General features: G+C 37.4%; 1 long non-coding RNA gene across 1 annotated transcript; it reads left to right on the top strand.

Annotated features, from left to right (window-relative positions):
- Window positions 1-27,162, top strand: LOC121498486. The gene is made up of 4 exons (XR_005989798.1): window positions 1-351; window positions 12,731-13,411; window positions 16,425-16,629; window positions 26,444-27,162. It is a non-coding gene; the product is annotated as an uncharacterized LOC121498486 (long non-coding RNA).

Genomic DNA, 27,162 nt, shown 5'->3' with positions numbered 1-27,162 from the left:
ATCTTGCCAGAGATTTAGAAAACAATCTACTTCATCCCTTACTGACCTTTACAAGCACATATTTTGATTTTTCACAAAGAGCGCGAGTGATGCTCATTGCTCATCTCTGCATTACTGCCTTTTCAATGGAAGGCTGAGGCCTTCCTTTACTGGCCGTTAGCTTTTCTATCCTGTGGTGAATAAATGCTGCTGTGAAGCCTGCGACTCTTTGAAGTTCTAGCCACATCATATATTATCTGCTCAGCAGTAGCATCAAGAAATATGCCTTTCTCAGATCTCGCCTCCTAATGATATGCTGTGGCACACCCGGAGAAGTCACGACCCAGCCTCTGACCTCTGCAGCTAACACAGGTGGGTTTTCTCATCTCTGCATTGCTGCCTTTTGGGAAAAAAAAGAGGGGAGGAGGAAGGTTTGTTTGCTTTGTGAAAATCCATATTTTTGAAAAATCAATTTTATTAACAGCTTCCCATTATTACATTCATCAGCACACCAAGTCTATCTATCGTACCCAACCATTTAGAATCGGGGTGCTTTGTGTATTTGGTCTGCCTCCCTCACACACCACGCCTCACATACACTCCTATTTCTGAGAAATTAGATCTTTGTCCGTTGCCTGGCAACTTAATTTTATCCCGAAAGAAGCTCAAGTAATTGGACCAGGATATTTCTCAGCGGGGCTGCATTTATGTTTCTAAATATTACATGTTCATTGTCAATTCCTCTATACGTTGCCTGCACAACTATGCTGGATAAAAAGGAGAGATTTGGTGTGGAAGAGAATATTCCTTTGTTATTTTCTTACGTGTGGCTATCTTACACTTCTTTACCCTGCGACTCTTTCAGTCCCTGAATACCACCAATTAATCAGCAATTGTGTGTTGAACCTTCTTCAAGTCCTTCTAACAAAATATGACATAAGATTACCATTTTTTGGTAAATAAATAAGTATTGTGTATGTGGATTTTAGTCAGTACTGATTTATGTGGAAGTCAGTGCTGACAGCTTCTTGGTTTATAATTTTATTTATCTCTTCCTTTGATTCTGTCGGCAAAGCCTCATGACAATCAGCTGAAAAGTGAAAGTTCTTTTTGTTAATTACTTTGTTTACACAGGATTAAAATACTAGTTTACTTGTTTTGTCACAGTTAAAGGTTGTAAATTTAATCAAGAATTTGGTGTTGTGGCAGTAGCAATGAACAATGAAGTTAACTGTTATGATTAAGGTGAAACATTTAAAAATAAATGTGTAGATCTATCCGGTTTGCTATAATGACTGAAAGACGATGGCATTTTCTTGAAACTCATGAAAAAATTATATCATCCTTTTTTACAGTGAAGACAGCTTAGGATGTCAGACATTGCAATAGAAGGCAGTGACATTGTAGTTCGATCCTGGATTTCACTCCCTGCTCTGTCATAAGGCTGTGTGACTGCAGATTTTTAAAGAAACTCTTTTGGTTTTCACTGTATGATCAGTTTAAAGAAAATCTATTTTATTAGACCTCCATTATTATTTATACATATTGACTTATTGAGTCCATCTTTTATGACTAATAATTTGAAATCAAAAGGATTTTGTATCTAGGAAGGAGAAGAACAGTTATGAGTTATAAGGTGGAGTGCATGTGCTCCAATGAGCAGATGGATCTGGAAGTGATGTCTGTATCTCACTCTGAGTTGCCTGGACAATATGCTCGCCAGGAGGTGTGGGTTGGGGGAGTTCCCTCCTCCAGGCTGGAAAAGCTGCATCTGAACTGAGCTCCCCACAGAATTGGAGGAAAGACTATTTCCCATGGACTCCAAGTTCTTCTATTGCTGGACAGATGGCTTTTCAAGCCAACTTCTCTGGCTATGAATCCTAGACTATGTGGGGCTTAATTCTTTGGTGATCCACTGTTTATCCTGTAAGAAGGAAGAACAACAAAAAAGAGGGATTCTTTTACTCAAGACATACTATGTCTCCAGCAGTGGGTCCCACTCCCCTCTCTGTGGGTTGATAGAAGAAGAGAGCCTGAGGCTTTCACTCAGGACCTTGGCATATAATCTTCCCTAATACAGCTCATTATTTAATCCATACCATGTGACATACTGGGATTCACTTTCTTGCCCAACAGTTGTCTTCCATCTATTTCCTTCCTCTCTTACCCTCCCCACCCTTTCCATTCTGTGTTTAGCCCTTGGGCAGTTAAGGAAGTTTGTGTTACTGGAGAAGAAGAAAATTTCCAGTCCTTGCAGGAGACTTTATAACCAGGAATCCAAACTGGTTAATTTCTGTGTTGCTATAGACTATCAAGGTCAGATTTTTAAAATTTTTCTCCCCATCTTCCTCTTCCAAACTTACTTTTCCTTTTCTCCATAGAGACAATTGACAAAAAGTACTCATATGCTCTGGCAGAAATATATGAGACATATTTTCCTCTATACTTTCTCCTTATCATCAGCTAAAAATCCTAGAAATTATATATAAAAGAAACAGAAAATTATTAAAAGTGGAGAGAAAAAAAGCAGACCAGCTAGAAATTCCAGGACCTGAGAAATGGCATGATGGGAGTTTCCTGGGTTTTCTTTTTGCCATATATATCCTGAACTGGGTGCTGGAGAAGCCAACAACCCATTTACACTAACAAGAACAAACAGAAAAAAACACCAGGGGGAAAATCTTTCTTTTTCTAAGCTAAAGGACCAGGGAAGAGAAAAGGCAAATAATAATAATAATAATAATAATAATAATAATAATAATAATTAAACCATAATTACATTGTTCCAACCAAAGTCCACACAAAGATTTATGGCCTTACTTCAGCTTACAGCAGCAAAGACTGAGTGCGGAGCCTAGACTTCTCCCCTCGCTCTGTGGAACAAGACTGTCCCTTTGCCAGGTTGGTGCCAAAAAATACCAGTAGGAAGCTATAATTTCATTCCTACCTGGCAGTAAAGAGTTCTCCTGATCCCAGTGTTGGTGGAGATTCTGGACTTCCATTCCCGCATGGCAGTGATGAGACATCCTTCTCTCTACTTGCTGGGATGATGTCAGAGGAAATCTTGAAAAAAATTGGGATTTCACCAATGTCCAATGATTATGAAGTCGCATGACACAACATCCGTGAAGACAATATAAGGAGGAGTAACAAGCCTCCCTACCTCTCCTACCTCCGAGGTGGTAACTGTGGAGGCCTAGTGGGTGATGTGGGTCCAATAAGTGAATGATCAAGAAAGAATTCTTGAGGTGTTTTTAGTACAAAAATGTGTTTTTATTATAGCACGGGGACAGGGCTCATGGGCAGAAAAAGCTGCACTGAGACGGAGGAGAAATAAATTGATTTTATACTATTTTGTTACTGGTGGTTACGGATAGTGTAAGGCTCCAAAGAATTTGTGCATGTTAAAAGTAAGGTCTCCAAGACCTTGGAGGGCTAGCTATTGTCAAGATAATGTTACCCTTTATTACCTAGTAAAACATTAGTCACGAGACCCTTTAGGAATCTTATGTCCTCTTTACCTCAGATGTGCATCACTGAGCCACATGTTATAAGATGATGGATTTCTTTTGCCTTTTTTCTCATTACCAGTGAGGAATCTGAATTTTAACCCCTGCCCAGCAGTAACAATGTACCCCTCTCCTTCCCCCAGGTGTCACTGGAGGCCAAGTGGGGAGCTTGGAACTCCTCTTCCTTCTAGCAGTCATGCCATCATGCCAAAGGCCCCTGTTTTCTCATTGGGGTGTCAGGAAAGGTCTACTAAAACAGCAGACTTAAATAAGATTCAGAGCCTTATAACACACTACTTTAAATGTTTGGGATTTTTGAAAATCAGTCATTATACCAAGAACCAGGACTATCTCAATTTGAAGAAGAAAAATCCATCAAGATATGCCAACATCAAGATAAAACAGATATTGTTATCAGACAAGGGTTTAAAATCAGCCATCATAAGTAAACTTATCAAAAAATTATGAAGATTCTTGAAACCAATGAAAAGAAAGTCTCAGCAAACAAATGGGATATATGAAGAACCAAATGGAAATTTCAGGGCTTAGAAATATGATAACCAATGACCATCCCAAAACAAACCAAACACTAGCTGCTGGACTCAACAGCAAAATGAAGAGAAGCAGAGGAAAAGATCAGTTAAATTGAAGTTAGAACAATAGAAATCACCCAATAGCAAAAGAAAAAGAAAATAGAGTGAAACAAATCTTTCTGTGGTTATTTTTATCAGTTTCTGAATTAATATTAGGAATGAACATATTCAGCAACTAACAGAATCCCCCTCCTGAGTAACTAGTGAGGGCTCTTTAAAAAAAAAAAAAAAAATATATATATATATATATATATGTATTTTATTTAGATTCAATTTAGTTGACATATATTGTATTACTATTTCAGGGGTAGAATTTAATGATTCATCAGTTTCATGTAACACCCAGTTCTCACTATATCAAGCGCCCTTCTTAATACCCATTCCCACCATTACTCCATCCCCCCACCCAGCTCCCCTCCAGCTCTGTCGCTTTGTTTCCTATAGTTAAGAGTCTCTTGTGGTGTGTCTTTCTTTCTGTTTTTATATTATTTTTCCTTCCTTTCCCCTATGTTCATCTGTTTTATTCTTAAATTGCACACATGAGTGAAATGTATGGCAATTGACTTTCTCTGATTGACTTATTTTGCTTAGCACAATACTCTCTAGTTCCAACCACATCGTTGCAAATGGCAGGATTTCTTTTTTCTCTGCTTTTTTTTTTTTTTTTTTTGATGGCTGAGTCATAGTCTGTGTCCATTCATCTGTGGATGGACCTCAAGGCTCTTTCCATAGTTTGGTATTGTGAATATTGCTGCTATAAACATTGGGGTACAGGTGCCCCTTCAAATCACTCTTTTTGTGTATTGGACAACTACCTAGAAGTGCAATTACTGGGTCAGGGGTAGTTCTACTTTTAACTTTGTGAGAAACCTCCATACTAGTTTCCAAGTGGCTGTACCAGGTTGCATTCCGCCAACAAACAGTGTAAGAGGGTTCCACTTTCTTTGAATCCTCACCAACATCTCTTGTTTCCTGATTTGTTAATTTTAGCCATTCTGACCCAGGTGAGGTGGTATCTCATTGTAGTTTTGATTTGTATTTCCCTGATGCCTAATGATTGAGCATTTTTTCATGTTGCCATGTCTGTTGGCCATTTGTATGTCTTTGGAGAAAAGTCTGTTCATGTCTTCTGCCCATTTTTTTGACTGGATTCTTTGGTTTTTTGGGTGCTGGGTTTGATAAATTCTTTATAGATTTTGGATACTAGACCTTTATCTGATGTGTCATTTGTGAACATCTTCTTTCATTCTGCCATTCTGTAGTTTGTCTTTTATTTGCTGTTTCCTTTGCTCTGCAAAAGCTTTTTATCCTGATGAAGTCCCAATAATTCATTTTTGCTTTTGTTTCCATTGTCTTTGGAGACATGTCTAGCAAGAAGTTGCTGTGGCTAAGGTCAAAGAGGTTGCTACCTGTGTTCTCCTCTAGGATTTTGACGATTCCTGTCTCACATTTAGGTCTTTCATCAATTTTGAGTTTATTTTCATGTATGGTGTAAGAAAGTGGTCCAGTTTTATTCTTCGACATGTGGCTGACCAATTTTCCCAACACCATTTGTTAAAAAGACTCTTTTTTCCATTGGATATTCTTTCCTACTTTGTCGAAGATTAGTTGACCACAGAATTGAGGGCCCATTTCTGGGTTCTCTATTCTGTTCCATTTACCTATGTGTTTGTTTTGGTACCAGTACTTATTCTGACTTGCTGATTACAATTTTGTAATACAGCTTGAAGTTTGGGATTGTGATGCTTTCACCTTTATTGCTTTTTCAACATAATATTTGCTTTGGGGCTTTCATGTATGGCTTTCTTGATGTTGAGGTATGTTACCTCTATTCCTACATGGTGGAGGGTTTTTATCAAGAAAGGATGTTGTATTTTGTCAAATGCTTTTATTGCATCTATTGGAAGGATCATAGTATTCTTATCCTCTCTTTTATTAATGTGATATATCACATTGATTGATATATGGATGTTGAATGACCCCTGCAGCCTAAGAATAAATCCCACTTGGTCATGGTGAATAATCCTTTTGATACACTGTTGGATCGTATTAGCTAGTAACTTGGTGAGAATTTTTGCACTGATGTTCATCAGGGGTATTAGTCTATAATTCTTCTTTGTGATGAGGTCTTTGCCTGGTTTTGGGATCAAGGTAATGTTGGCCTCATAGCCCAAGATCAAGGCACAGCTGACCTGCTGCCTGGTGAGAGCTCTCTTCAACATGTTGACCTTCTTGCTGTGCCCTCACGTGGTGAAGAGATAAATAATCTCTCTCATCTTTTATTTTAAGAGCACTAATCCCATTCACAAGGGCTCTACTTTCATCACCTAACCATCTCCCAAAGGTCCCACCTCCTCGGACTTTGGAAGTTTTCCTTCCATTTCTATTTTTTGAAATAGTTTCAGAAGAACAGGTATTAATTTTTCTTTAAATGTTTGGTCGAGGGACACCTGGGTGGCTCAGTGGCTGAGCATCTGCTTTCAGCTCCGGGGTGTGATTCTGGAGTTCCGGGATCGAGTCCCACGTCAGGCTCCCTGCATGGAGCCTGCTTCTCCCTCTGTCTGTGTCTCTGCCTCTCTCTCTGTGTCTCTTATGCATAAATAAATAAAATCTTTAAAAAATAAAATAAATGTTTGGTACAATTTCCTGGGAAGCCATCCTGCCCTGGACTCTTGTTTGTTGGGAGATTTTTTTATTACTGCTTCAATTTCTTTGCTGGTTATGGTTTCTTTGTGCTGGCTATAGTTTTCTGTTCAGGTTTTCTATTTCTTTTTGCTTCAGTTTTGGTAGTTTATATGTTTCTAGAAATATACCCATTTCTTCCAGATTGCCTAATTTGTTGGCATATAATTGCTCATATATTCTCTTATGATTGTATTTCTACAGTGCTGGTCGTGACCTCTTTTCCTTCATTCCTGATATTATTTGGGTCCTTTCTCTTTCTTTTTGATAAGTCTGGCTAGGGTTTTATCAATTTTATTAATTCTTTTAAGGAACTAGCTCCTAGTTTCATTATTGAGTTCTACTGTTGTGTTTTTTTAAATTATTATTTCTATATCATTGATTTCTGCTCTAATCTTTATTTCTTCTCTTCTACTGGATTTAGGGTTTATTTGCTATTCTTTTCCAACCTCCTCTAGGTATAAGGTTAGATTGTGTATCTGAGACTTTTCTTGCTCTTGAGGAAGTATATATAGCTATATACTTCCCTCTTAGGACTGCCTTTGCTGCATCGCAAAGGTTTTGAACTGTCATGTTTTCATTTTCATTTGTTTCCATTCAGTTTTAAAATTCTACTTTAATTTCCTGGTTGACCCTTTCATTCTTTAATAGAATGTTCTTTAACCTCCATGTATTTGTGGTCCTTCCAATTTTCTTCTTGTGGTTGACTTCAAGTGTCATAGTACTGTGATCAGAAATATACATGGTATGACCTCAATCTTTTTTGTACCAGTTAAGACCTGATTTGTGACCCAGTATGTGACCTTTTCTGGGGAATGTTCCATGGGCACTCAAGAAGTATATATATTCTGCTGCTTAGGATGAAAGTCCCCAAATATATCTGTTAAGTCCATTTGGTCTGAGGTGTCATTCAAAATCCTTGTTTCCTTGTTAATCTTCTGCTTAGATAATTTCACTATTGCTGTGAGTGGGGTATTAAAGTCCCTTACTACTCTTGTATTATTATCAGTGAGTTTCTTTAATTTTGTTATTGATTATTCTATATAATTGGCTGCTCCCAAGTTAGGGGCATAAATATTTATAATTGTTAGATCTTGTTGGGTAGATTCCTTTATTGTGATATAATGCCCTTCTTCATCTCTTATTGGAGTCTTTGGTTTGAAATCTAGTTTGATGGCTACTCCAGCTATCTTTTGTTGCCCATTAGTATAATAGATGGTTCTCTACCCCCTCACTTTCATTCTGGCATTTCATTATGGGTCTAAAATGAGTCTTTTGTAAGCAGCATATTGATGGGTCTTATTATTTTATTTTATTTTTTTTTACCCATTCTGACACTTATTGTCTTTTGATTGGAGCACTTAGCCATTTACATTCAGAGTAATTAGTGAAAGATATGAACTCATTGACATTGTAAAGTGCGATTGTAAAGTCGTTGTTCCTATAGTTTGTCTTTGTTATTTCTGGGCTCTTTCTCCATTCAGAGAATCCCCATTAATATTTCTTGTAGGGCTGGTTTGCGTTCACAAAGTCCTTTAGTTTTTGTTTGTCCTGGGAACTCTCTATCTCTCTTTTTATTTTGAATGATAGCCTTGCTGGATTAAGTATTCTTGGATGCATATTTTTCCCATTTAGCACATTGAATATATCATGCCAGTCCTTTCTGGCCTGCCAGGTCTCTGCAGACAGGTCTGCTGCCAGTCTTATGTGTCTACTCTTGTTGGTTAAGGACCTCTTGTCCTGAGTGCTTTCAGGATTTTCTCTTTATCTTTGTAACTTGGAAGCTTACCTATAATATCTTGAGGTGTTATTTTTTGTCTATTTTTGTTAATTTTGAGGGGGGTTCTCTGTGCCTCCTGGATTTGAGTGCCCATTTACTTCCCTAGATTAGGGAAGTTCTCAGCTATAAATTGTTCAAATAAACCTTTTACTTTTCCCTACCTCCTCATCTTCTGAGATTCCTATAATATAAATATTATTTCACTTTATGGAATTGTTGAGTTCCCTCAGTCTACCTTCCTGATCAAATAGGGTGTTCCCCCCCCCCTCTTCTTTTCAGCTTCTTTATTTTCCATCACTTTATTTTGTATAGCACTGATTCACTCATACTTCATCCATCTTCATTTTTATGGCCTCCACTCGGGGTCTGCATCTCGGTTATAGCATTTTTAATTTTGGTCTGACCAGATTTTAGTTCTTTTATCTTCACAGTAAGAGATTCTCTAGTGTCTTCTATGCTTTTTTTCAAGCCCAGCTACTATTCTTGTAATCGTTTTAAATTCTAGTTCAGACTAGAATTTAATTTAATTTAATCCATCTGCATTGATTAAATCTCTGGGTTTTTTACCCCACTGTTCTTTCTTTTGGAGTGAATTCCTCCATCTCGCCATTTTGGATGGAAAAAAAAACAAAGAAAGAAAACAGAAATAAGAATAAGAAAAAATAAAAATGGAAAATGAAAAAAAAGAAAAAATAATATAAGATAAAATAAAATACATACAGGAAGCTAGATCTTAGATGTGCTTTGGTCTTGTTATGAGAAGGTTGTTAGAAAAAAAGTAGAAAGAAAGAAAAGAAAAAGAAGAGAAACAAAATTTAAAAATATATAAAATATAAAAAAAATTAAAAATGCTCTTTCTGTATCCAGAAAACAAAACAAGAAAAAAAAAAGAGACAAAAACAAAGATGAAAACAAAGACAGAAACAAGTAACAAAGAACTCCAGAGGACACTAGATGGTCTCCCCTAAAGTTGAAGCTTTGTGGCACTCTATGATCAGCCAACTTGGTGTGGGCAAAGGGTTTGTGCTGGTCTTCTGAGGGAGAGACCTGCTGCTGTGTTTCTCAGCTGGAACTGCCCTAGTGGAGATGCACCTGCAGGGCATGGGCTGAGGGTGGGGGGCCAGGGTGGCAGGGCTTGGTATAGTGGCTCTGTTCAGCTTACTAAGGTGGATCAAGCTGTTGTGTACAGGGAGATCATGGTTTTGCCCTCTCATCTCTGGAGTGAGAAAGGCATGCCATCCTCTTTAGGGAGCCCTCACAGATGAGTAAACGATGACCCCTCTTGTGTTCCTGGTTTGCATGAGCTACCCCTCTTCACCCTATGTCATAGCTGTCCACCTGCCAAATGGCATAGCACTCCTGTGTTTTATCTCAGATAGTGTTTCAAAATGCCACACTTCAGGGGCCCCTAAAGAGCAGACCCTTGGGGAGGGTTTCCCCACGTTGTGGCCAGTGCTGGCTCCTCGCAAAAGGCAGTGTGGCGCAAATGCACAATGGTTCAGAGTTTATGGGGAATGGCAATACTCAGCGGCTTCCAGCAAAGCCAAGGTTTGCTGCCCTCAGGCAGCCTTTGGTCCTCTATTGTGGGCCAGTCCTTTGCTCCAGGGGAGGCCGTGTGGACCCCCTTCCCAAGGCACTTCAAGCAGGGGAACAGCTTCTCCTGGTGTGACCCTGGGGAGCCTCTGGTCACCAGCTTCTGGGGCTCAGCTCTGCTCCCCCAGTGGGCACCACCTAGCTCCCCAGGCAAGAACCTGGCTGAGGCGCCAACCAACCAACCTCCAATACCTCAGGATTTGCACTGCCCTGTCTACAGAAAAACTGGTGGTAATGTAACTATTTCCCCCCTCACTTCAGTGGTTTTGAGCAATAGTTTTCTTGTGCATTTTCCTGCATGTTTTCACTCCTCCTTCTCATTCTCTTTTTTTCCCTTGCCTTTTCTCTCTCTCCTCCTTCTTTCTCTCTACTCCCTCTTCAGTCAGGGCTCGCTCCCCTGGGGAGTGCCCATTGCTCTTTTCTCCCGTGGATAAACTGCAGGAACACCTGGGTGGCTGAGTGGTTGAAGGTCTGCCTTGGGCTCAGGCTCAGGGGGTGATCCTGGGGTCGGGAGATCGAGTCCCCCATCAAGCTCCTGGCAAGATCCTGCTTCTCCCTCTGCCTGTGTCTTTCATGAATAAATAAAACAAAAACAAAAACCCTCTCTGCAGTTCCTGCCTTCCGCTGATCCTTTATAGCTGTGTAGCTTCCTTCTCCAAGACTTCTAATCAATTTTGTGGGTAATCAGGATGATCCTATCTTTATCTAGCTGTGTTCCAGTGAGGAGGCAAGTCGCTCCACTCCTCTGCCATCTTTCCTGGGATTTTCTTAATTGTACTTGTCAGTTGAAGCAAAAATTATAAGATCATCTGATGCGGTTTGCAATACATATACTGCAGTTATTTAAGACGCTTTTCAATGGTGGAGGGCATAAGGATGTAAACGAAAATAAATTTTCTAAATTTACTCATACTGGTAAAATGTCAGTGCTGATAATACTGTGGCCAAATGGCTGGCAAGGATGTCAGGAAACTGAATCTCTCATGTATTCCTTATGGAAATGTAAAATGAGGAAATGAAATGGTAAAATGAGGGAGATCTTTGTGGTATTGAAATAGGCATTTTGATTGTGGTGGTTGTACAAACTGTCACAAGTATTAAATAGCATAGAGTCACATACATATTGTCCTAGCGTCAGTTTCCTGGGTTTGATGTTGTGCGACAAGTATTGAGAGAAAACCGGGTGAAGGATACTTGGGACTCCTTGTACTATCTTTGCAACTTCTTGGGAATCTGAAATTATTTTAAAATCAAAAGTTAGAAAATAAACTTAAAAAAGAAAAAAAAGTAAAAATGTCATGATCTTCTGTTGGAAGATCATATATTATATTTTGGGCATAAAATGAGTAGTTAAAACCTAAATAACACTATGTCTGGCCACCTTTCTTTCCACTCACACTATATTATATGCTGCATGTGGTGGCAGTGATGAGAATACCAGAAGAGGTAAATTGAGTCCTTGTCCCAGCTAATGGAAATTGGAGAAGGTGACACGAAGAAACAAATAAGCAAGTAGAACACAAAGTAAGAGCCTCAGGATAACTATGAAATACTAGGGATCCCTGGGTGGTTCAGCAGTTGAGCGCCTGCCTTTGGCTCAGGGCGTGATCCTGGAGTCCCACATCAGGCTCCCCGCAGGGAGCCTGCTTCTCCCTCTGCCTGTGTCTTTGCCTCTCTTTGTGTGTCTCATGAATAAATAAATAAAGTCTTAAAAAATTTTAAAAAATAACAAAAAAACTGTGAAATAATCTTTAAGTCTTTCTCCTACAAATTCACCTCAATTCATTAAAAAACAAACAACCCCCCCCCCATATCCCTCAGTATTGAAAGTAAATCTTCCTCTTCCCTTAATTAAGTTAACCTCTACTGAGTTATTTTTATGCGCTTGGTAGTATACTCAATATCTCACACTTATAACCTCGTTCATTTTTCGCATATCTATAAAGGAAGTACTATTACTGAGGTACAGAAGAGGCAAGAAATTCTCTGAGTGGTTGCACTCACACAGTTGAAGGGGTGGGGGTTAGAGTTAGGATTTGAACCCAGGTGATCTGACTCCTGAAAACATGTTCTTAATCGTTGTCCTAAATTTCATGATATATTGGGGGTAGCACTCCTTATTTCATCTGTTTGTGAGGGTACATGGATGGCTTTGAATCTCACTTGGTCGCCTCAGGCTTTACATTTTGTGCTAGTTAACAGGGATGCATTTATTATACAACTATCTCTAACTGGAAGGTGCTTCAGATGCCATCTACTTAAATCCCTTTTGTCTACCCTATTAGAGGACATTAGGCAGTCAATACAGCTATGTAATTGCTTTTCAGTGACACTTTAAAGAGTTAGGTTTATTGTAGAGGAAGAGCGTGGCAACTGAGTACCCCACTGTCATGAATCACTCGGGGTCAGAATTAGGCTGCACTAGATATCAAAGGGTATCTATCAATTTAGGCCAGCGACATCCATAATTGCTATTTGCAGCTTATATCCCAAACTGAGGCAGCAAATTGTACTGATCCTATTCCATGTGGTATAATATCAAACATGACTGAGTCCTTCTCTCTGCTCTTACCTGTTTATTTTTCTCCCAACAGAGTCATTATGAAGAACAATTTTGCACCCTTGGGCTGAGGAAAAAGAACAATAATGGGCTATTTCTGCTGGATTCATTATCTCCCTACGGAAATTCAACACGTCTAGTCTCGTTCCTATATCATTCTATATTCCTTATTTTACTTCTTTCCCAAGTTTCCTCTCTTGAGTGGGAGAGAGGAATGAATGTCAGGCAAAAAGGGAGTCAGAGTGAAGAAGATGTAATAGCTTACAGACAGAGATGCAGAGGTGAAACAAAAGGAAGAGAAAAACAGGGGAGAGGAAAAACATCTTTGAGAGATTCTGAGCCATGGTGCTGCAACATAAATCTCCAGTGAGTCAAATGTAGTAAAGGCATTTACACTCGTGAAGAATCTTACTTCTTTCTGAAAAGGGAAATGAAGAGCAAGAGCTCCTTGGAGAGGCATCATGGTCAGGAAGATGGGAATAATGACCTAGGTTGCTCCTTTTATCTGCTTGTCAGTTTCACCCAGGCTTACAATAATGCCTGCATAACCAATTTTGACTTCAAGAAAAACTTTCTAAAGTTGAGTAAAGGAAACACCCACAAGTACTCTTCAAAAGTGAAATAATAGAAGCAAAGAAGAAAGGAAAGATGGGAAGGAAAAAAAGAGCAACAAGCCAATCATTAGTTAGAATACCTGTCTTCTTTTAAAATATTGGTAAGTCATGAAAATAATTTTATTGTTCTTAGAAATTTGAAAACAGAATATACTCTGTCTCATGTTATGACTCAGGAATGAGAATATTTTATTACATATTATCAATTTTCAGGAAAAAGAATCTGGAGTATACCAAACAAAAATTAGCTAGTTTTGTTTGCTTTTGGAGAGAGTAATACTCACATGTAATTTATTCATCTTAAAAATCAGTTATTAGGACATTAAACCATTATGAAATAAAACATAAAAACTTAATTTCCTTTTGCTTTTAAATTAATCACAGTAACCCCCAGTGGTTAAGCGTATGAGCTCGTAGTTATACAGAGCTGTGTTCATGATCTCTGTGATGAATGGCCAGTTACTTCCTTTCTCTGTGCCTTTACTGTTTATCTATAAATTGGGAATAATGACAGAATCTGTCTCAAAGGGCTTTTGTGAGGATTAAATCACTAGAGCACTAAACTGCTAGAGTCTAGCAGAGCATCTAAATATTGTAAACCCTCAACATACACTGGCATCATTATTACTATTTTAAAGGAAATACAGAAAGTTGAATTATGGGCATCAAAAGTAAGATCAACAAGCAAACCATCATAATACATAATTATGGGCATCAAAATAATACATAATTATGGGCATCAAAAGTAAGATCAACGAGCAAACCATCATAATACAAAATCACTTAAAATCATAAAATCATTTTTAGAAACCCCAAATAATGAAAACTATTTTAGCAAGACCTAAAATATTCTTTCTTCTAAAAGATTTATTTATTTTAGAGAGAGAGAACATTTGAACACGAGTGGGAGAAGGGAGTGATTACTGGATCTCAAGTGGACTCTGAGCTAAGCTCAGAGCCTGACAAAGGGTTCCATCTCACGACCCTGAGATCATGACCTGAGCTGAAACCAAGAGTTGGACACTTAACCAACTGAGCCCCCTCAAATCCTCAATATTACTTATTTCTAAATGTGAAAATTTTAGGAGCCTCAGAGGAGTTGTAATGAAATCCTGATAAAACCAAGCAGTGGACTTTGGTTGGTCTCCATCATTGACTGAATAATGCTTCCTGAAATTTACCAGATAAAAAATGAATCTGAGCCTAGCTTCATGCTAGGCGAGCTAAGTTAACTTAGAATTGAGGTTATGGAAAACAAATTGAATAATTGATAGACTCAATCATTTATAAAGCACCACACCAGATCTTTGTAGAGATTTGCTTAATTTCCCACAGCTGAAGTTTTTGGAGAATGGCTCTCAGAAAAGAAGACAAATTTGATCAAGCTGTGCATAAAGAATATATTTTTGTTTAGTCTGAGTTTTTTTATTGTTATTCAGTCTAGTCCCACGTACATGCTTCTGGTACATAGTCTAAGTTGTAATAACAGCAGACATGTGCTTCTCATCTACATCAGTTAGGATTCAACCAGAGAAACAGAACCATTAGAAGATACATATGGAGAAAGTTTTTGCAGTAAGTTAGCTTATGGGGAAAGTCTAGACAATACCAGGGCCCACTGGGCAAGCCACTAAGAGAAACAGACTGGGATTCTCGGGCATAGCCTGAAGCCATTGTCCCTGAGCAGAATTTCTTCTCTCAGGAAAACCTCAGGTCTGCTTTTAAATCCTTTCAACTGACTGGATCAGGTCCAGCCAGATTATCTAGAATAATCTCCCTTAATTAAATATAGACTGTAATTACATCTACAAAATACCTCCACACCAACACCTAGGTGTTTTTGAATACCTGGGGCTGAAGCCTAGTCAAGTTGACACATCAAAAACACTACCACTTTAGGGTGCCTGGGAGGCTCAATTGGTTAAGCAACTGACTTGATTTCAGCTCAGGTCATGATCTCAGGGTCGTGAGATTGAACCTTGTGCCAGGCTCCACAGTGGGCATGGAGCTTATTTAAGATTCTCTCTCTACCCCTTTACTTTGGCACCCCCCCCCCAAAGTAAAACAAAACAAAAACAAAACTTCCTTACATCTATATGCCTCTCCTTAATCGGTACTTAAGATCCAAATAAAGCCAATAACAAAGTCATGCTTCTACCTAACAGGATATGACTATTCTACTTAAAAATGAAAAGATACTTAACCATTTTTTTTTCCTCAGAAGAGAATATAAAGTCCTGGGTGATACTGACTCTTATCCCTTGCCATCCTTTAACTTCCTATTATATAAAGTTAACTAGTATAATACATCTCCTGTTGGATGTTGAGTTAATAAGAGAAAGAAGAAACAAACATTTTTGGTTAATATGTATGCAAGCTTATTAAAAATAAAAGAAGGAATACTTATAGCTTTACAATCCTTCTTTCCACAACTGGTCTGGTGATTATAGTTAGTATTTATAACTACCTTTTTCCACTATCCATTCCATATTCCCTTTGCCCTCAGTAAGCATCTCAGTTGTTCATGGTTTTTTGTCTGCTGGGGGTGACTTAAACTTTCATGTCTGAAGTTTCAGGCCATTAGCAGACCTGCCTGAAATGGGTTGTAGTTTTTCATTTAATCACAGGACATAAAGTACAAGAAATATAAGGATCTCCGGTATTCAAGACATCCCCTTCCTTCCTTCCAGTTAGCAACCCAATTTCTCCCAAAAATCAAAGATCAATAACCAGGGAACATCTTGAGGAATCCAAAGTAGATGGTTAGCACTCCCAGCATTCACTACAGTGTAATTATTATTGTGTCTCTTGACTGAAGTATTTCTCTTTGAAACTAAGATCTCCAGTCCATCAGAGCTTATAGTTGAGGGGAGAAGAAGGAAAATTTTTGCTGGTGGATAACTAGGGGTAATAATGAGTGGAGTTACTCCCATTTCTATCCTTTAATTTCTGGACTTATGACTCTGGGTATGGGAGAGACAGCACCATATATACTGGACACTAATTCAGGGCATACACACCCTCTTGGAGAACCTTGCCCCAGCCTTGCAAGATACTGCCATCCAACTGGCACTGTAACTGAATCTTTATAACACCATTCCACCATTCTATCAGGCCAGCTACTTCAAGATGGTGGGGAGCACATCAAGGCTAGTGAATCCAATGAGTATGAGTCATCGCCACATTTAAATGTTGTGAAGTAAGCTGCTTAACGAAAAGCAGTGCTGTGTGGAATACTATGAGAGTGGATAAGACATTCTATAAGTCCACAGATGACAGTTTGCATATGGCATGCAGAGAAGACAAATCTATGTCCAAGGTAAGTATCTATATCAGTAAAAGTAAAGCACCTTCCATGATGAAAGCAGTCCACTGTAATCAACCTGCTATCAGGTAAATGGTTGATCATCTTGGGGAATGGTTGCATATTGGGGATATAGCATTGGCCTCTGCAGCGTACCCTCTGAAGACAGAATGGGTACTCAGGACTGGAGGTAGCCAGGCTGATTCTGGTGAATGGAAGTCCGTGTTGGTGAGCCCATGCATAATCTCCATTCTTGCCACTGAGGACACTGGGCAGTGATAGTGAAGACTGAGAAAGAAAAAGGTAACTGCTATCCATGCAGTGGTTCATTCCGTATGCTTAATTATTTAAATTTTTCTCTGCTAAGGTTATCCTTTGGTGAGTATTCAAATGAGACTCAAATATCTTCATCTGTTTTGCCCATTCATAGAGGTCCATCCACATACCTCTTCCTTAGATCTCCTTGTTAATTTTTCCAATTATGTTCCTTCCAAGCCCTGCTGGTTTCAGCCTATTAAAATATATAAATTCATACCTCTATCCATTTCCCTTCCAAAGAAAATAAACCACCAGGTGAAGGTGAAGGTGAATCTTCAGTGAGAAGATTTTCCTTCAACAGTGTCTTTCACGAATGTACCTGAAAAGTGAAACTACACTACCATATTGGCCAGGAGTTAATAAGGTTCAATTTGTTTGGTCTATGTGAATGGATTAGAGAAGATTCACTCCAATTAATCTAAACAATGCCCTACAAGTACATTTACTTCCTATACCTTATGCAGAAGTCTTCATTAGCCCTTCCCAAACCTGACAGCTTGCTCGCCTTTCCCTCCTTCTAGATTTTCTTTCATGATCATCAGCAACAAAATTCCATTTGGTTATCAAATCTGGACACTCAGGGATAATCTGTAAGCCCGTCCTCTCCTTTAATCATATTGTCCTGCAAAACCCACCCTGTGTTACTCATTTGAACAATTACCATTTTTTAGCCTAAATTTGCATCCACACACTTATGCTGTCTTTCACCACTGCTTCAATTTAGTTTATAATCTCAATGTTTTTCTCCCCAGAACTATTGTAATGTCCTTTTAATTGGGTCCCACCTTAGTTTTGCTTTTCGCTAATCTATCATCCAGTGGCTGTCAAAGTGATCCTGAGTTACTTACACTGTGTTACTCCATATTTTAACTCCTTCAGTGAATTCTTATATTAAAAAACAAAACAAAAACAAACTTCTTGGAATAACATGCAAATCTGAACTCATCTGAAGACTGACTTGCAGAGTTTACATGAAGAAAATGAAAAACAAAACAAAACTAAAATGGCTCAATTACAAATCAGCACTTATCATCTCCTTCAGTTTCATATTCTAGTGTTCTTTCTTTTTTTTTTTAAAACTGGTACTCACTTTAAATCAGTCTACAGTAGGATCCTGATGTATAGGGGCATTCAAGTTTCCATACATTTAAATGTGCTATTTCTATTACACAATATATTTTTTCTTCCATGTCCTGAGGTGATACCATATTATTCTTTAGTCTCAGGTGAATTATCAGTTCCATTATAAGTTATAAAGTTTTTTCCCAATCACTCCTAGCAGATTTTATCACATCTTCCTGTAGAAAATAATGGGGTTGATTTTATTATTGTACCTCACCATTTGTTTGTATATATATTTTTATTGGAGTTCAATTTGCCAACATATAGCATAACACCCAGTGCTCAACCTGTCAAGTGCCCGTCACCCAGTCACCCCAACGCCCCACCCACCTCCCTTTCCACCACCCCTTGTTCATTTCCCAGAGTTAGGAGTCTCTCATGTTCTGTCTCCCTCTCTGATATTTCCCACTCACTTTCTCTCCTTTCCCCTTTATTCCCTTTCACTATTCTTATATTCCCCAAATTAATGAGACCATATAATGTTTGTCCTTCTCCAATTGACTCACTTCACTCAGCATAATACCCTCACCTTTTTCATAATTTTATATTTCATGGCTGTTGCTACTACAGTGAAGTGAAATGGTTCTTTTTATTATATCCTGTAAGCCTAACACAGTGCCTGACTTATATGTGCTCCATAAATGTTTGGTGAGTGAAGGAATAATTGAATGAATGAATGAATGAATGAAGTCAGATAGAATAGCAATAAATACGCAATTCAAGAAACTGATAATAGGGTCACAGTCATGGTTTATGAAGACAATATATAAATATATCTGTTTCTTTTCAAAAAAAATTAGAAGAAAGTAGCATAATAATTCCAGGGGAACTGAGATATAAAGCAAAGTGTCAAATTAGTGGCTGCCTCTAAACACTTCAATTTCTTGGTCTAATCATGTGATTATTTTTATTTTTCCATTTTTAACATCTTTTTAGTTGTAATATCTGGTATTGTTGATAGGTGGAATATGAAACATAATCATAAAATGAATACTTCCAAACCCACCACACAACATTAGAACTACAGCACTATTAAATAATTTTTCAAAATATATTTTTTAAACTTGGGAAACATAAAGCTATTGTAGGATATGCATGGTATTGCATCCCCCCCCCCACACACACACACACTTTAAAGATAGATGTGCCCATGTCACTTATTTTGACCAGTAAAATGTGAACAAAAGTGAATCATGATTCCTCATGGTTCTTTTTACCCACCATGATGCTCATAGAAACATCTGTATATTGAGATGGATCCTCTGTCAACCCAGGTCCACAAATGACTACCATGAGCAAATACTTCTTGTTGACCTCCTTTGTATATGTAGTGAGAGAGTAACAATAAATTCTCATTTAAGTCATGAAATTTGGGGATGTTTTTGTTGCTATGTTTAATCTAACCTATCCTGAGTAATTTGTAATATGTGGACATAATGAAGATTTTTTTAAATCTATGTGATATTAAAAACACCCCATCCATGTTGTTAAGAGTTTTGCAAAAGAATTATTTCAGTAGTCTTCTGTTGATGTGGCATTATTTTTAAGAAGTTCTCAATTGAAAATGAGTGAAAATATCAGTGAGGGTGACAAAACATGAGAGACACCTAACTCTGGGAAATGAACAAGGGGTAGTGGAAAGGGAGGTGGGTGGGGGGTTGAGGTGACTGGGTGATGGGCACTGAGGGGGGCAATTGGCGAGATGAGCACTGGGTGTTATGCTAAATGTTGGCAAATTGAACTCCAATAAAATTTTTTTTTAAAAAAGTTCTCAAAAAAAATTAAAAAATAAAAAGAAGTTCTCTAATTGTGGGATATTTAGATGTTTTCACATTTTGATATTTTATGTTATTCTCCTACAAACTCCCTTAAACTTAAGTCTATGTATCACCATTTATTTAAGATAAAGGAAAAGAAATAGAATAGGTTGAAGCTTTGACACAGTTTGCTATTTTTTCCAGGAAAAATACTTGTAAATTTAAAATTTCTCCATGTGTGCCTGAGCACACATATAGTCTCTTGTTTTTATAATATGTAAATTTGAATTACTAGTAATAGTAAATATCTTTTCCATATACATGGTGATTCTATTTTTATAAATTTGATAATTCACACACAATCTATTTTTCTTTTGGATTTATAAAACTAATATATTAAACATTTTCTGTCATATATTTTTTAAGATTTTATTTATTTGAGAGAGAGAGAGAGAGAGAATGAGTAAAGGGAGAGGAACAGAGGGAGGAGCAGACCCCCCATCCCAGCTGACCAGGGAGACTGTTGCAGGGCTCCATCCCAGGACCCAGGATTATGACCTGAGCTGAAGGCAGGCACTTAACTCACTCAGCCACCCTGGTATCTAGTTTTAAGAAGTGAAGTGAATGTATTTTTCCCCCAAGTAGTTAACTAATTTCTACTTACACAAAAACTATAATGTTACACTATATTTTGAAATATTTCCTGGTTACATGTGCATATATGTGTGTATATATAATAAATTCATATATATGTATTCACACACCCATATATATATATTTTATATGATATATATTTTAGATTATATATATATATTTATATATATTTTTTAGATGATATATGTTATAGATATCTCCTGGTTAACCTTGTTTATCTTTTAAGCATCCTTTCAGCTTTCTTTCTATGGGCTTTATGTTTTATTGCAATAGATAGAATCTCCAAAAATGTTAAAAAAAAAAAAAGAAGCAACAATGTCAGACATCATATTCTGGTACCTGACTTAAAAAAAAAATTCACTTTTTAACCAGATAGTTTTTAGGACCTGGTAGTGTTTTGAGGACCTGTGTTTGAGAGTCTAGCAGATGTGCCCCCTTTTTGTGATGGGAATTAAAGTAGTGAACAAGACAGACTCCTTCTTCTGTAAAGCATCATTTCTACTTAGGGAAAGATAATCAACAAGTTGACAAAGGAATTGACAAGATAATTGCAGCCAGTGATTGGAGGCGTGAAGAAATGTAAGGAGCCTGGCACCGAGAGGTAGAGCATGCCCCACCAAGGAGCAGTACTGTTGTTTCAGTGGTCAGGAAAGGACTTCCTGAAGAGGCAGCTTCTTTGAGGGGATAAGAAAAAATGCTGGTCAGCAATTATCTGGAAGAACAGGAATGAAGGAACAGTAAATTCAGCAGCCCTGAGGCTCATGGGATCAGAAAAGCAAGAGGATGATGGCTGTGTCTGTAATTTAACGGATAAGGGCTGGGGAAAGGGGCGCCATAGTAGAAGAGGTGGAAAGTTTGGCTGAAGTAGGCTTGTGTAAGCTTCTTAGGGCAAGAAAAATATTTTTAATTTTGTTTAGAGCAGAAGTCAAGTTCTTTGATGTGGTTTACTTTTTAAAAAAACAAAATCACTCTGGCTGTTGGATGAAAAATGGATAAAGAAGGATAACAGGGAAGCCAGGAAGTCACTTACCCATCTGTTGGAATGCCTTGTACAAGACGATGGTACTCTGGACAAGCAAGCTAGTGATGGGCGTGGAAAACAGGTGGGATTCTCGGCAGATTTTGAAGATGGTGCTGTCATGACATACTGATTGTTTTGCTATCGGGGTCAGAGAAAAAGAAAAGTCAAGGACAATTGCTATCGGTTGACTCCTAGATGGATAAATGGATAACATACTGAGGTGGGGAATATTTGGGAAAGGATAGATCTGGTGCAGTGGAGGGTAGAAGTGAAGAGTTTTGGCTCTTTTGAGGTTAAGAATCTACTTGATATCCTAGAATAGTATGGAGTACACACTTGTGCACAGAATTCTGGACTTCAGGGGAATATTTGGAACTGGAGATAGAAGTACTTTTACTGCCTTTTGTGTCTTACCAGTAAGAGTGAGGATAGTTTATAGCTAAGTTATTAAGTTATTATTATATTTGCAGAAAAAATTGTTTTGGGCCATTTTTTTTCATTATACTGCTGAATATGAATATAAAATAAAAACTATAAATAAAATTATTTCTACATTTCTGAACTGTAGAATTTTTTTGAGAAAATAATTCCACTGGTTTAATTATAAGTATGAAATGAATGCACAAGCACAAAGCCATATGTCAAGTAACAAATAATAGAAAATTAAAGAAGTCAATCAAAATATGTGAGAGAGCTAAATTTCTGGTTCTTAAGTAAAATACAGCATTATTCAAATTAGTGAACTAACATAACCTTCACTGCTAATGATATATTGAATGTAAAGTTTTTGCTCAAGATTCTCTAGTACTTAAAAAAGTGTTTTTTTAACTAATTTTTAAAAAACATTTCCTAAGAAATTATCCTGTTAATTTCCCTCTCTTTTATTAAATAACTCTAGCAAAAAAGTATTAATCCTTAATGATGCCACATTTTGTCTTATCGCCTTTTAGGAAATTCTCAATAACTAAGCTGGTAAGAATATTACTCTTATTATTTTTAAATGTGAAATATTTTGAGCACATATATGTGTAGAAGATATATAATAGATCCTTAGGCATCCACTACATGGGTTGAAAAATCTGTTAATATATTTGTCTCAGATCTTTTTCACCCTAAGAAATAAAACTTTACCAGTACAATCTGTTTATATTTATATGTAACACATGATAAGTATACTCTTTAAAAATATGATTATTTAATTATCCCAGTACAGTGTATGTCTGCCACGTGTCAAATTTCTATATATTTATGCATCCGCTTCAGTACTTTATCCTTCTCCCATTAGTCAATTTGTTTATTCCTTTAAGAATATCATTCTCTTTAAAATATTAAAGCATTACATTCACTCTAGGACAAGTATTCCTTCATTCTTTTTCTTCTTCAAAATAATCTTGTCTGTTCTAGGTCTTTAACAGTTCCATATGAACTTTAGAACCAGCTTCAGTTCCATTTTGATTTAAATTAAAATCTTTAAAGAATAATTTGGGGAAATTGTCACTTTTTTGGTGCCAATACACTTCTTATTCACTAATAAAACATGCCCATTTTATGTTTTTAAGTGTCTTTAAAGATCTTTCACATTTCTGTTGGACTTCCTTGGGAGTTTTATATTCTGTTCTTATTGAGGCATGTGCTTTTTATTATATTTACTCCATTTTTACCTGTTTTTAAAAAAGATTTATTTATTTTAGAGAGAGAGAGTGAGAGGGTGGGTGGGGGAGAGGTAGAGGGAGAAGGAGAGAGAAACTCAAGCAGACTCTGTGCTGAGCCTTACACAGGGCTCGATTTCACGACCCTGAGATCATGACCTGAGCCAAAATTAAAAGTTGAATGTTTAATCAACTGAACCACCCAGGTGTCCCTCATTTTTACTTGTTTTGACTTTTGTATATTGGCATTGGGTCCAGCAACATTGCTGAACTCTCCTAGGTTAATAGTACATCTGCAAAGTCACTTGTATTTTCTATGTATACAATCATAGGATCTCTAAATAATGAAAAAGTTGCCTCTTTCTTTTCAGACCTTATCTAATATGCTCCATATTCTTGCTTTATGCATTGCCACAATTTGTAAAGGGAAACTTAAAAAAATGACAGGGTTGGAATGAGCTTACTAACAAGAAGCCTAAAAGGAGAGAAGGAAAGACGTGAGGACAAAACTTTAGACAATGCCTATTTTAGGGAGTCCAAGGATAAGCCAGAGAAGATAAAAAATGCTCAGGGTAGAAAAGAAATATGGACATTACAGTGTCCCAGAACTAGAAGATTTTCAAGAAGAAAGCTGCTGTAAGCAGTATCAAAAGTTGTAAAGAAGCCATCATTTCTGAGAAAAGTCCACTGGATTCTGTAATCTGTGGTGGTCATTGAGAAACTGATTTCAGAAGAATGTATAGGGTGAAGTTAGCTTCTAATAGGCGAAGTACTGAAAACAGGGATGACGTAAGGTGGGGAAAAACTATCCTTTCAAACTGTTCTGCGGAAAAGAAAGAAATGAAATGAAGCAATAGTTTAAGGGGTTATGTGGTTGAAGAGAAATTTTCTGGCTTTAAAAAATAGTGAAGACAGAATTTATTGTAGGCAGAAAGGAAAAAGCTATTGGTGATAGAATGACGGAAGAGCAGGATCAGGTTCCAAAAGAAGATTAAGATGGAATAAAAATATAAGACAAGGAGTCAAGTCTGAAAAAAAAAAGGAAGGATAACTTATCTCCCAAATGGTGGTATGAGAGCAGAAAGGGAGAGTAAAAATAAAGAAACGTTAAGAAGAATTAAAGAAACACATTTGAAAGGTGCAAGAATGATTTCTGGGATTACTGTGAGTAACTGAAAGAACTATTTTCAAGACCATTCTCTAACCTAACTCCATGATCTCATGCTCAAAAGAGGCTACAACAAAAAGCAAAACCTAACAAAACAACAAAACAAAAACAAACAAAAAACTCACCAATTGCAGCCACTCTTTTGGAGGTAAAGGTGACAATGACTCAACACTGGAGACTTAGTGGCAACTTTCACAGCTTTGACTTTGTGGACCTGTAGCTTGATATGGAATTCCCTCCCTACTGTTTCCCTTGTTCCCACCAAACAAAGACCTGAACAAACAGGAGCCAGCATGATAGATTGGATTGTGGCTTGCTTTGGTGTTCTCAGGGCCAGGCTATCTGTGGGGAAGGATGAGGGTTTGCCAGAAGGTTGCAGTGGGTTTAAACAAAGATTCTTCTAGGTCAACATCCAAGGTCCGAAGGCAAACCAATACCAGACTATGTATTTTAAGGAGTCGGGTAGAGCAGAATAATAGTATAGAACCAGGAAGGGAGGTATTCCACAAGGAATTCCCTGCATTGCTGGAACCTAGCTAAGGCATTTTAGAGGACATCTATCAACTTTTTGCATCTGTAAGGTGGAGCTGTTAGGAGAAGATAACTTTCTCCAACATCTCAGATCAAGGCCATTTCTGTGTTTGAAAGGTCCCAGGAGCTTGACAGCAGGAAGTGCTGGATAGAAGATGGCACAAGGTATAACCACCTGAGGGATTCCTAAATGTAGTGGAAAAAGAATATGAGAGGGCAAGAGGCCACATAAGGGAGTAGGAATAGATGGAGAAGAGTGTTCTTATGTTTCCTGTTTAACTCCAGGAAGCTGTGTCTTGGTGAAATATGGTTACATTTCAATAGAGATTGGAAAATGCAAGCTTAGAAGGTAGACTTGACCAGGATTTGTTACACTAGGAGGAAATAGGCAGATGTTAACTAGTGGAGGAAATTGAACTAATTGGGCCTGGGGCAGTTGTGGTATTAGGAGACTATTGTTTTTTCTACATGTCTTTTTTTTTTTAATTTATTTTTTATTGGTGTTCAATTTGCCAACATATAGAATAACACCCAGTGCTCATCCCATCTAGTGCCTCCCTCAGTGCCCGTCACCCAGTCACCCCCACCCCCCGCCCACCTCCCCTTCCACCACCCCTAGTTTGTTTCCCAGAGTTAGGAGTCTCTCATGTTCTGTCTCCCTTTCTGATATTTCCCACTAGGAGACTATTTTGTTTCTGAAAATCTAACTTATTGGCTAATTTGGAAAGTAAGGGAATTATTCTTTTTTTTCTTTTTTTTTACATTATATTAAAACAGGGTTTAGCTTATTCATTGTGGTTAATAATTATTACTGAACAATCCAGGGAAGTCATTTGATTTGAATTTTCAAATGTACTGACTAAATATTGGCATTGAATTATTGCTTTTATCTGTAGAGTCTCTCTATATGGCCTGAACGATCATAAGGCATGCCCCCAGACTATATCAGTTTTCAATGTAGATGATTGAATGCATTGGCTTTGGAATCAGCCAGATTTGATTTGAATACTAGCTTTGGAAGGTATTAGCTGTGTAACTTTTAGTGAGTCTACTTAACCTTTTGGAACTTTAATTTCCTCTTTGATTAATGTCTTCTAATAGTCACCTATGAAATAATGTTAAATGAGACAATGTATATAAAGTAGTTGAGGCACTGTAGAGATTCAATTTAAAAAAAAATTTATTTACTTATTTGAGACAGAGAGAGAGAGAGAGAGCGTGCACCAGTTGGGGGAGGTGAAAAGGGAGAGGGAGAAGCAGGCTCCTTGCTAAGCTGGGAGCCTGATTTGTGGCTTTAGGGCTGGATCCCAGGACCCTGGGATCATGACCTGAGTCTAAAGCAGATGCTTAACCAACTGAGCCACCCAGGCACCCCTAGATATTCAATTATTATTATTAATTCAATTATATAGAATTATTTATTTATTATTTAGAAAAAATAACATTTTTATTAATATTATTTTTACTACTGAATAGTACTCTTGCGAAAGTGTGTAAAATGTACATCGCTTAAAGTTAAATATGAAGAATGTCAAAGACTACACTATCTATGCTACATTGATTAATTGATCATATGCTTACTCTATGTTTTGAATTGTTCTCATTTTAGAACTAATTCAAACTGGAATTGAATTGAAATCTTGGTATCATAAATTAGGCAACATATCCAAGCCTCTGAAGAGACTACAACAGATTGCACAGCTCATCACATCTTGCCATTATAATACAGTAAGGAGAAGTATTAATGTGAAGTGTTGTATTAGAGATAGTAGTGCTCACCAACACTCCCATCTGCTTCTCAGCAATCTTGCAGTGAATCAAGCCCATGTCAGTAACTCTGGCACATGCCCTGTAGTGAGAACTGATTTCTGCATTAGAGTGTGGAAAAGCAGTTTGCAAAGTTCTATTTGTCTCTGTCCTTATCACAGTGACCAGGAACATTGTGGAGAGCTTTAGATCAACCTGGATGCCTCAATGACTGTGTGCCATGAGTTTCCCTGCAGACTCATGTTGCATACATCGCAAGACTAAGAAAGATCGTCTATGGTGTGAAGCCACTGAGATTTTGAGAGTGACCTGTTGGTGCAGGATACCTGGCTGATCCTATATATATTTATATATACATATATATTTTTTTCATGCAAAGATGCTTTTTATCTAACATTTAAAAATTAATAGTCTCGAAATATAGTATACACACGTTATTTTATTTACCTGCTTATCTCATGCTTTATATATATTATAATGGATTATATCATAATTTATATATAAATATACATGTAGTTATATATTTTATATAGATATGTTATATTTTTTCTGTGTATGCGA

This window comes from Vulpes lagopus, chromosome 9 (genome assembly GCF_018345385.1).
Source record: "Vulpes lagopus strain Blue_001 chromosome 9, ASM1834538v1, whole genome shotgun sequence".
In the NCBI taxonomy this organism is placed as follows: Eukaryota; Metazoa; Chordata; class Mammalia; order Carnivora; family Canidae; genus Vulpes; species Vulpes lagopus.
This window is presented reverse-complemented; position numbering and strand designations above follow the sequence as displayed.